This window comes from Terrapene carolina, unplaced genomic scaffold, assembly GCF_002925995.2.
Source record: "Terrapene carolina triunguis isolate 2854851 unplaced genomic scaffold, T_m_triunguis-2.0 Scaffold42, whole genome shotgun sequence".
Taxonomy (NCBI): Eukaryota; Metazoa; Chordata; order Testudines; family Emydidae; genus Terrapene; species Terrapene triunguis.
The window spans coordinates 9,112,088-9,121,691 of NW_020664393.1; positions in this window are offsets into that span (position 1 = coordinate 9,112,088).

Here is a 9,604-nt window from a genome sequence, read left to right on the forward strand (position 1 = left end):
AGGGATCGGCAAGGAAACCTACCTTATTGAGGTCAGAGCATGTAGGGATGCGGTGAGAAAGGCCAAAAGCCGTGTAGAGTTGGACCTTGCGAGGGGAATTAAATCCAATAGTAAGAGGTTTTATAGCCATATAAATAGGAAGAAAACAAAGAAAGAGGAAGTGGGACCGCTGAAGAATGTAGATGGAGTGGAGATTAAGGATAATTTAGGCATGGCACAATATCTAAATGAATATTTTGCATCGGTCTTTAATAAGGCTAATGAAGGGCTTAGGAATAGAGGGAGCAGGACAGAGGGGAATAAAGGAGGGGGGATTGACATTACAGTATTAGAGGTGGAAGCCAAACTTCACCAGCTAAACGGGACTAAATCGGGCGGACCGGATGATCTTCATCCTAGAATATTGAAGGAACTGGCGCAAGAAATTGCGAGCCCCTTAGCGGTAATTTTTAATGAATCTGTAAACTCGGGGGTGGTACCGTTGGACTGGAAAATAGTTAATGTGGTTCCTATTTTCAAGAAGGGGGAAAAAAGTGACCCAGGTAACTACAGGCCTGTTAGTTTAACATCTGTAGTATGCAAGGTCTTGGAAAAAATTTTGAAGGAGAAAGTAGTTAAGGACCTTGAGGTGAATGGCAATTGGGACAGATTACAACATGGGTTTACGAAAGGCAGATCGTGCCAAACCAACCTGATCTCCTTCTTTGAGAAAGTAACAGACCTTCTAGATAAAGGAAATGCGGTGGATCTAATATACCTCGATTTTAGTAAAGCGTTTGATACGGTACCGCATGAGGAATTATTGGTTAAATTGGAAAAGATGGGGATTGATATGAAAATCCAGAGGTGGATAAAGAACTGGTTAAAGGGGAGACTGCAGCGGGTAGTACTGAAAGGTGAACTGTCAGGTTGGAGGGAGGTCACCAGTGGGGTTCCTCAAGGTTTGGTTTTGGGTCCGATTGTATTTAATCTATTTATTACTGACCTTGGAACCGAATGTAGGAGTGGGCTTATAAAGTTTGCGGATGACACAAAGTTGGGAGGCATTGCCAATTCGGAGAAGGATCGGGATATTCTGCAGGGAGACTTGGATGACCTTGTAAATTGGAGTAATAATAATAGGATGAGATTTAATAGTGAGAAGTGTAAGGTGATGCATTTAGGGATGACTAACAAGAATTTTAGTTATAAGCTGGGGACGCATCGGTTGGAAGTGACGGAGGAGGAGAAGGACCTCAGAGTCCTGGTTGATTGCAGGATGACTATGAGCCGGCAATGTGACGTGACTGTGAAAAAAGCTAATGCGATCTTGGGATGCATTAGGCGAGGTATTTCTAGTAGGGACAAGGAGGTGCTGCTTCCGTTATACAAGGCGCTGGTGAGACCTCATTTGGAGTACTGCGTGCAGTTCTGGTCTCCCATGTTTAAAAAGGATGAACTCAAACTGGAACGGGTACAGAGAAGGGCCACTAGGATGATCCGAGGAATGGAAAACCTTTCCTATGAAAGGAGACTCGAGGAGCTCGGTTTGTTTAGCCTAACCAAAAGAAGGCTGAGGGGGGATATGATTGCTCTCTTTAAATATATCAAAGGGATAAATACCAGGGAGGGAGAGGAATTATTTCAGCTCAGTACTAATGTGGACACGAGAACGAATGGATATAAACTGGCCGTGGGGAAGTTTAGGCTTGAAATTAGACGAAGGTTTCTAACCGTCAGAGGGGTGAAATTTTGGAACAGCCTTCCGAGGGAAACGGTGGGGGCGAAAGACCTCTCTGGCTTCAAGATTAGGCTAGATACGTTTATGGAGGGAATGGTTTGATGGGATAACGTGATTTTAGTCAATTAGGCAATAACGTGCCATCGCTGGTAAAATGTGGGTCCGGCTGGAGAATCTTGCCTGTATGCTCAGGGTTCCACTGATCGCCATATTTGGGGTCGGGAAGGAATTTTCCTCCAGGGTAGATTGGCAAAGGCCCTGGAGGTTTTTTGCCTTCCTCCGCAGCATAGGGCAGGGGTCGCAAGCTGGAGGATTCTCTGCGACTTGAAGTCTTTAAATCACGATCTGGAGACTTCAACAGCTGAGATAAGGGAAATTGGGTGGGTCAGCTTTTGTGGCCTGCATCATGCGGGAGGTCAGACTAGATGACCATAATGGTCCCTTCTGACCTTAAAGTCTATGAGTCTATAGTGGGTGTCCTCTCTATCCATGTCGGTGAACTTGGGCTCTGCAATGTCTTATTCAAAGCTGTGCCTAACAGCCACAACTTAGGCCTCAGGTGGAAAAGCGCAACCAAACTAAAGAGTATCTAGAGCAGGGGTCGGCAACGTTCGGCATGCAGCTCGCCCGGGTAAGCACCCTAGCGGGCCGGGCCAGTTTATTTACCTGCTGACGCGGCAGGTTCGGCCGATTGCGGCCCCCACTCGCCGCGGTTCGCCGTCCCGGGCCAATGGGGGCGGCGGGAAGCGGCACGGGCCGAGGGATGTGCTGGCTGCCGCTTCCCGCCGCCCCCATTGGCCCGGGACGGCGAACCGCGGACAGTGGGGGCCGCGATCGGCCGAACCTGCCGCGTCAGCAGGTAAATAAACTGGCCCGGCCCGCTAGGGTGCTTACCCTGGTGAGCCGCGTGCCAAACGTTGCCGACCCCTGATCTAGAGTCTAAAAAACTGCCTTGCTGGTCTGGATGTTGGTTTTTCATTATATTAAAACTACTATATACTAAAGCCACACTGAGGACCATATTTTCATAGATGGAGAGGGATGCAATAATAATTTAAGGTGCATCTAAACTGCAAAAAAGTAGCAGCGAGTCTCAGAGTCCAAGTCAACTGACTTGTGGGGCTCATGCTACAGGTCTAAAAAAATATCAGTGTAGACATTCCCACTTGAGCTGGAGCCCAGGCCCCAGTGGGGGGGAAGAGTCTTGGAGCCCAAGTGGGAATGTCTACATGCATATTTTTAGCCTCGTAGCACAAGTCTGAGTCAGTTGACCCAGGCTCTGAGATTTGCTGCATTGGGGCATTTTTTGCAGTGTAGACATACCCTTAAAGGTATGATTCTTAAAGCTGAAGATTCTTTTCTACTTTCCTGCACCACTGGAGAACTGTCTAGTCAAACTGTATCTCTGTAGTGTCAATTCTGTAAGTAGACCTGAGGAAACTGGAGAGATTATTGGCCAACCCCCAGAGTGCCCCTGGTGAATTCAGTGGTCAGGGTTTTTGTTTACCACTGCCGTTCACTTGAGGGAATATGTCAGACTTGCTCTGCTATATACGACATAAAACTGGAGATAATCTCTATGTAATAGAGTTCTCTGGGGTCAGGTGTCCTAGTGGTTAGCATCCGTAGTGCCACTTCCCTGTGGGTAGGATTTGCTGTCCAGTCCATCTCTTAATCAGAGGTGCGGTGAGGTGGGCAGGTGGTCTATGTCCCTCCTGTAGTAGGGGCATTTCGTAGGAGAGCCCGGGCCCACCTATTCCACTTGGCTATGATTCAGGATCACAAGAAGGAACAGTGTCTGGCCCACAAAGGCACCTTCTGAGTTACCCTCCCTGTGTCACTTCCTACTGTCTGGCTTTCTCTTCCAGCCCAATATAAGTTGAAAAGGAAGAAAAAAAAAAAGGCAACCAAAACTGCCAGCCCCAACTGGGCTTTTCCCCTTGGGAAGGCTTCTCCGGCACCCTTGTAAGGAACCTTCAGGGAAGGTCTGCCCTGCTTCCCCCTTCTGAGCTGGGTGGTTCCCTTTTCAATGCTTTCTCCAGTTGGAGCATGCGCTGCAGGTCTGCTGGGGTGCAGCTACCTGGGCCCAGTACTGTCCTTTACCCCTTCAGGCCCATTGTGGGGTCTGTGCACCCCATCACACTGTATAAATTAATTTCCATTATATTTGAAACATCAGCAATATGAATTTACAGCAACTATTTCTAGCAACAGCCAAATGCCAGCATTCACATTCAGGGGCCAGACGGGAGCATGAAAATAACTTAATGCAAACTTGTGGCCAACCTCTCTCATGCTAAAACAAGCAATTCTGCACAAGGCTCCTGCTGATGCCTGAGCTAGTGGTATTGATCATTTAGTTCGCTGAAGAGAAGCCTACGACGATCATGAATTTTATTCCTGATGTAGTTAGCTGGTGCTAGTGCAAGGCCATGCATCATTACTCTCTCCTCCTCCTCCTCCTCCTCCTCCTCCTCCACTGAACTATTAATAGATCAAAAGCTATTATTTGAGGTAACCTAATAAAGACATTAGAGTGTGTGCATTGGAAAGAAGAATTATGCATTATGATACTTGGTGAAAGATAGTGCTGTATATTTTATATATATAAAATATTTTATTCCTCTAGTTCTAGAAGCAGGGCAAGAACTTATTTTTCAGACAAGATTCTTTATTTTTATGTCATGCTGGCTTTCATGGAGTTAGAAAACCACTTAATAAAATTTAAATTTCCCTTAAAATGGCTTAAGTTAATGAGGAAAAACCTCACAACATTGTTTCATCGAATTTATGAAACCCCATATTTTTAAAAAAGTTCTGGAGATCTTGCAAAACCCAAATCCCCACTGAACCTTGCTGCTGATGGCTAACCAAGTGGTAATTATAAAATCAAAACTCCATTAATCACTGTAGCAGAGAGAATAGTTGCATCTATATTTAAGGTTGCCTGGTCATTTTGAGTCGAATCCCTATTTTCTGTTACTCTTAACTTTCCAAAAATTTCACCTTGCAGGTAGAAATTCTCCTGCAATTGTCTTGGCTCAAAAATGAATTATACTTTCTAGTATGAACAAAAACAGTTCAGCAGTTTTTGAATATGCGGAGAGTAAAAGTAATAACCTACATTTCCTCAATTAAAAGAATCTTGCTGAAATGACAAGAAATTAAAAGCTGAAATTTGTCATGGGAAAACTCCAATCTGTATTAACTCCTGAACCAGATTGCCACAGACCTAAAGCTCATTTTCAGAAAAATAAATAAATGATTATTTTCTTGAAGCAGAAAATTTAATGGCATTCTTCAAATATCTTTTGATAATAAGCAGGTTTTCATATCCATCTGCCTTCCAGTTTAGTAGTTGTAGTGCATATCTGAATGCTGGTATCGCACTTGGCTTTGCAGTTTAATTACTGTCTGAGGATATTTATGTTGGTTAAGGCTTTGTTCATACAAAGGCAATTCTCTTTAAGCTGTGGTTGGCATATACATATATCAAACTATCCAAAAGATTTAAGTGGTAACCAGTTTTATAGCATAGATTGAGTGATTTGTTAATTTGTAGTTTATTTGTAATTTAGTTAAACATCATTTACATATATTCACATTAATCAGATCCAGCTCAGAACTTCTGAGTTTAATAAACAGTCACTGAATCTGCTACAAATTATATCAAGGATCATGCAGCACTGTTCCATGCAGACACAAGTAGCTTGGGAGTCGGTAACCAGCAGAGGAGACAAATTGGACTGTTGACAGTGACTGCTCAAACAAAAATGTGCTATTTCTTTTCTGAGTAGGAGACAGAGGTCGTCATTCTCTGCTGTGTAGTCACTTATATGTGTGCAAAGTGGGTGCAAAATGCTATTAGGTCAGAATGTACGAATACACAAGGTGTAAGACTCTCACTTCGATGTAAATTAAGAGCAAGGCCATAGAAATCAATGGATTTACACCATATTATTTAGATTGTATACTCTTCATGGCAGGGACTCTATAACTGTGTGTTAATATGACACCTAGCACAATGTGGTCTCAGTCTCAGCTGGGGCCTTGAGGGCACTACTGTGATAGAAATATTTAATAGTAACAACTTCCTTATGCGAGATCAGAATCAGGACCAAAGTTGTTTCTTTCAGTTCTCTGTAGCTCCTTTGCCTGAGAGATGCTCTAAGACAAATAGAACAATGAGATTTCAAATAAATGGTGTTTATTCAACAACAGCTGAAGAGTCCTTCCCATTCTTTGTTCATCCAAAATTCCCAGTGGGTGAATGAAGAATGCAAGGTCGTGGCCTATCTCACTAAAATTAAGTGAAATGAGTACTTTAAAAAAATGAAGAGTGAAGGCTTTTGAAAAACATTTATACAAAAGGTAACAGAAGTGACTAATGATAAACTGGCTCCCTGCAAGACAGCAATGCTCTGTTTAGGGATTCCTCCTGAGTGCATTTTATTGGAGATGTCTTTTAAACTACAGTTAATCAAAAAATGAGAACCGTAGAAATTAATATCCATTTTTTGACCTACAGTCCCTGCTGAAATGGCAGGATCCATAGACTTTATACTGGTGTGTTAAAACCATCTATGATTTCTAAATAAATAGTTTTTAATTATTGGCTGTTGCATGAATGAGCAAATCTGTTTGGTTTAAAAAAAATCAGCAGTTTCCTCAAAGCTACCAATTTCTCGCCAGTCAAAGTAGAAAACTTGTGCTGGGGATGCACTAGCTGCTGAATTTTTAATATCTAAGTTACATACTTTAGTGAAATATAGAATAGTTTATTTTCACGTCTCCATACTGTTTTATGGAAATTATGAGGAGAAAAGTTCCCCTATAATCTGAAAACAAATGTCAAAAATGTGAATAGATTGATGCACTTAAAGGAATAATACAGTCCTCTGTGAAATAATATTGGCAATATTACATATTTTTCTTTTTCTGGTTCTGAAATAGAACATTATTTTTCCTACTCAGGAATTGATCACTTCCCCCCCCCCCCCCGGCCCTGGTCCATGGCCATTTTATTTAAGGACAAATAATCTTTTTGAGATTTTAAATAATACCATGACAATGGGAAACCATGCCAGTGTCAGCACAAGCCTCTTCTCCTTCCCTACTGTTGTGAAAGTGCAACAAGCCTATGGCTTACCCAGAGGCCACTGAAGTCAATGAGAGGCCACTGAAATCCATTGACTACAGCATAGAAGATTTAGATTAAATCTCAGGAAAATCTTCCTAACTGTAAGAAGAGTAGGACAATGGAACAGACTGTCTCAGGAGGTTGTGGAAGCTTCTTCACTGGAGGTTTTCAAAAGGAGGCTGGATCGCCATCTATCTTGGATGGTTTAGACACAACAAATCCTGCATCTTAGCAGGGGGTTAGACTAGATGACCCTTGAGGGATAGAAGGGACTGATGATTTCATGTCTTCAACAGTTATGCACCAGGGTTTTATTTTTCTACTAATTGGAAAGCTTAAGATCAGAGATCATGCTTTATAAGTGAAAAAGTGAAAGCCCCTCCCTGCCCCTTTTCCATGCAATTGCTTTCGTTTGTTGATTGCTGGGACTACAACTGTGGCTGACCTTGAGTGACATGAGTTCCTAGACCCCTGTATGGTTGCATACATAGTTTAGCTCATACACACTTGCCATAAACATAGTACATGGGGCATAGCATAGCTCTCGAGTCCACAAAAGTTTGTGCTGATTTTATTTATAATTTGTACGGTATTACAGTTGCACATATGCTTCTACTTAAATGACTATTAGCGCATTACAGATCCATAGGGCAAACTAATTGTTTTTATTTCTTCCGTTTTAGTGCCTGTGCTGTATTGATCTGCTATTTAATAAGTCACTCAGAGGTGAGCACGCACAGTATATTCCTGAAGTATAGACTTTCAAGACAAAAGCATGTGAGTACATCTTTCTCCTATAAGCAGTGGGAGAACATTTGTTTTCAATAAATTGGGTCAGAATCATTTGTTTATTAATGTGAGACCTACAGTTTTCAGTAGGTAGGAGAGGGAGGAAAAAAAAGCCACAACATGGTGCAGCTTCATCCATGTATTTCATTATTATTTGTATTACAGTAGAAACTAAAGGTCCCAACAGAGATCACTGCCCCCTTGTCCTAGGCACTGTAAAAATATACAGTAAGAGAGCTGTTGCTCTGATGAGCTCAGTCTTGGCAAGCTTAGCTTCTAACAGGTCACTAATGGGAGATCAAGCAGTTAATTGGTGAAAAAATGCAGAAATATATACTATATCAGTGTTACCATATTCAGTATGCGTTTTCTGAACTTAGGCTGTGATTTTTATGATTATTTGATTATAGGCGGCCAGCATCATGAACAACTTTAACACTTTCTGTTGTAAGCCCTTGTAGAAGAGTGCATTCACCACACGCACACACCCTTGTGGCTGGGCATAGCATAGCGGCTGTCTTCTCAAGTGCCCCCTGCCAATAGTTGCTCTAGTTTTGCAGTGGTTTCTGTTATTGTCAATCAGCCTTCCGACCAGGTCACCATTTAGTCCCCCCCTTTAACAAGTCCAACAGAAATATAAACACAACTGAATCTTCAACCCCCGTGGGGCTCAGCTGGCCTGATAGGCAAAGGCTTCTGTGTAATGCTGTGTCCTCTCATCTATCCTCAGGCTAATGTGCCTCACTCCACCTCACAGGGTAGGGCTGGCCCTGTTCTCCACCTTCTCAGGGTTTCAGGCTGGCCATTGTCCCTCAATAGCTCCTGATCATCCTCCAGGCTCACCTCAGGAGCAGACTGTCTATTTCTCTGCCCTTCTAGCCTTCTTAGCCTTCTATCAGGTTAAAAATTGATGAGTAATTGGGATGCCCAACTTGAGACACCTTTTAAAGTGGTATGATTTTCAGAAAGGGTTAAGCAGCCATCCATCTGGTTAATTAGATCCAGATAGTGTAGGGTCTTCCTTTTTAGTGACTGGCCCTTATTGGCTGCTTGCAGAAGGAAGCATCTAGACCACATGGCTGAGGTGTAGCTCCTTACTTTCCTCAGGAGAGGGTGTTCATTAATGAGATTGGACTTTCTTGTAGGACCTAGGGTGGGATCCATGAAGATACTTAGGTGCCTCAACCCCAAATTTAGGAACCTAAGTCCCAGTTTTTGGCTCCGTTACAATCCACAAGACTCCTGCCAAACCCAATAGGTGCCTAAACTCACCCAGCACCTATGTTTTCAGGGTAAAAGTTGCCTTAGTGCCTATGTTTGGCTTCTGGATGTGCACATTGTGGCCTCTTTACATGTCCAGACACCTATCTCCCCATCTAAGCCCCAGAGCTATTCACAGATAGGCATTCATCTGCCTAAACTATGTGCAGAGTTTAATCTGATAGGCATGCTCTGAGTCCATCTACCAAATCTGGTCCTATTCAGAATTGAAGAGGAGGAGCCTTGCCCTCCATATCCCCTTATAACTCTTAGCCCAATGGTTAGATCACTGGCTTAGGAAGCAGCAATCCAGGTTCAATCCCCCCCTCTGAGGCAGAGAGGATTGAAAAGAGAGTCTTTGACCTCTCAAATGAATGTGCTAAAAGGTTATGGGATATTCTGATGTCGGGCTCTTTCAGTTTCTCCTGTTGAAGCTGTTCCATTGTGGATAAATAGTGAAAGAGTGATTGGAGGAGAGGGACTGGCCCTGAGGCCTCCCAAGTAGGGGCCCTGTCATAAATATAAAGGGAAGGGTAACAACCTTTATGTATGCAGTAACATAAAATCCCTCCTGGCCAGAGGTACAGAATCACTTACCTGTAAGGGTTTAATCAGTTCAATTAACCTAGTTGGCACCTGACCAGAAGGACCAATGGGGAAAGAAGATACTTTCAAATCGGGGGGGGGGGGGGGGG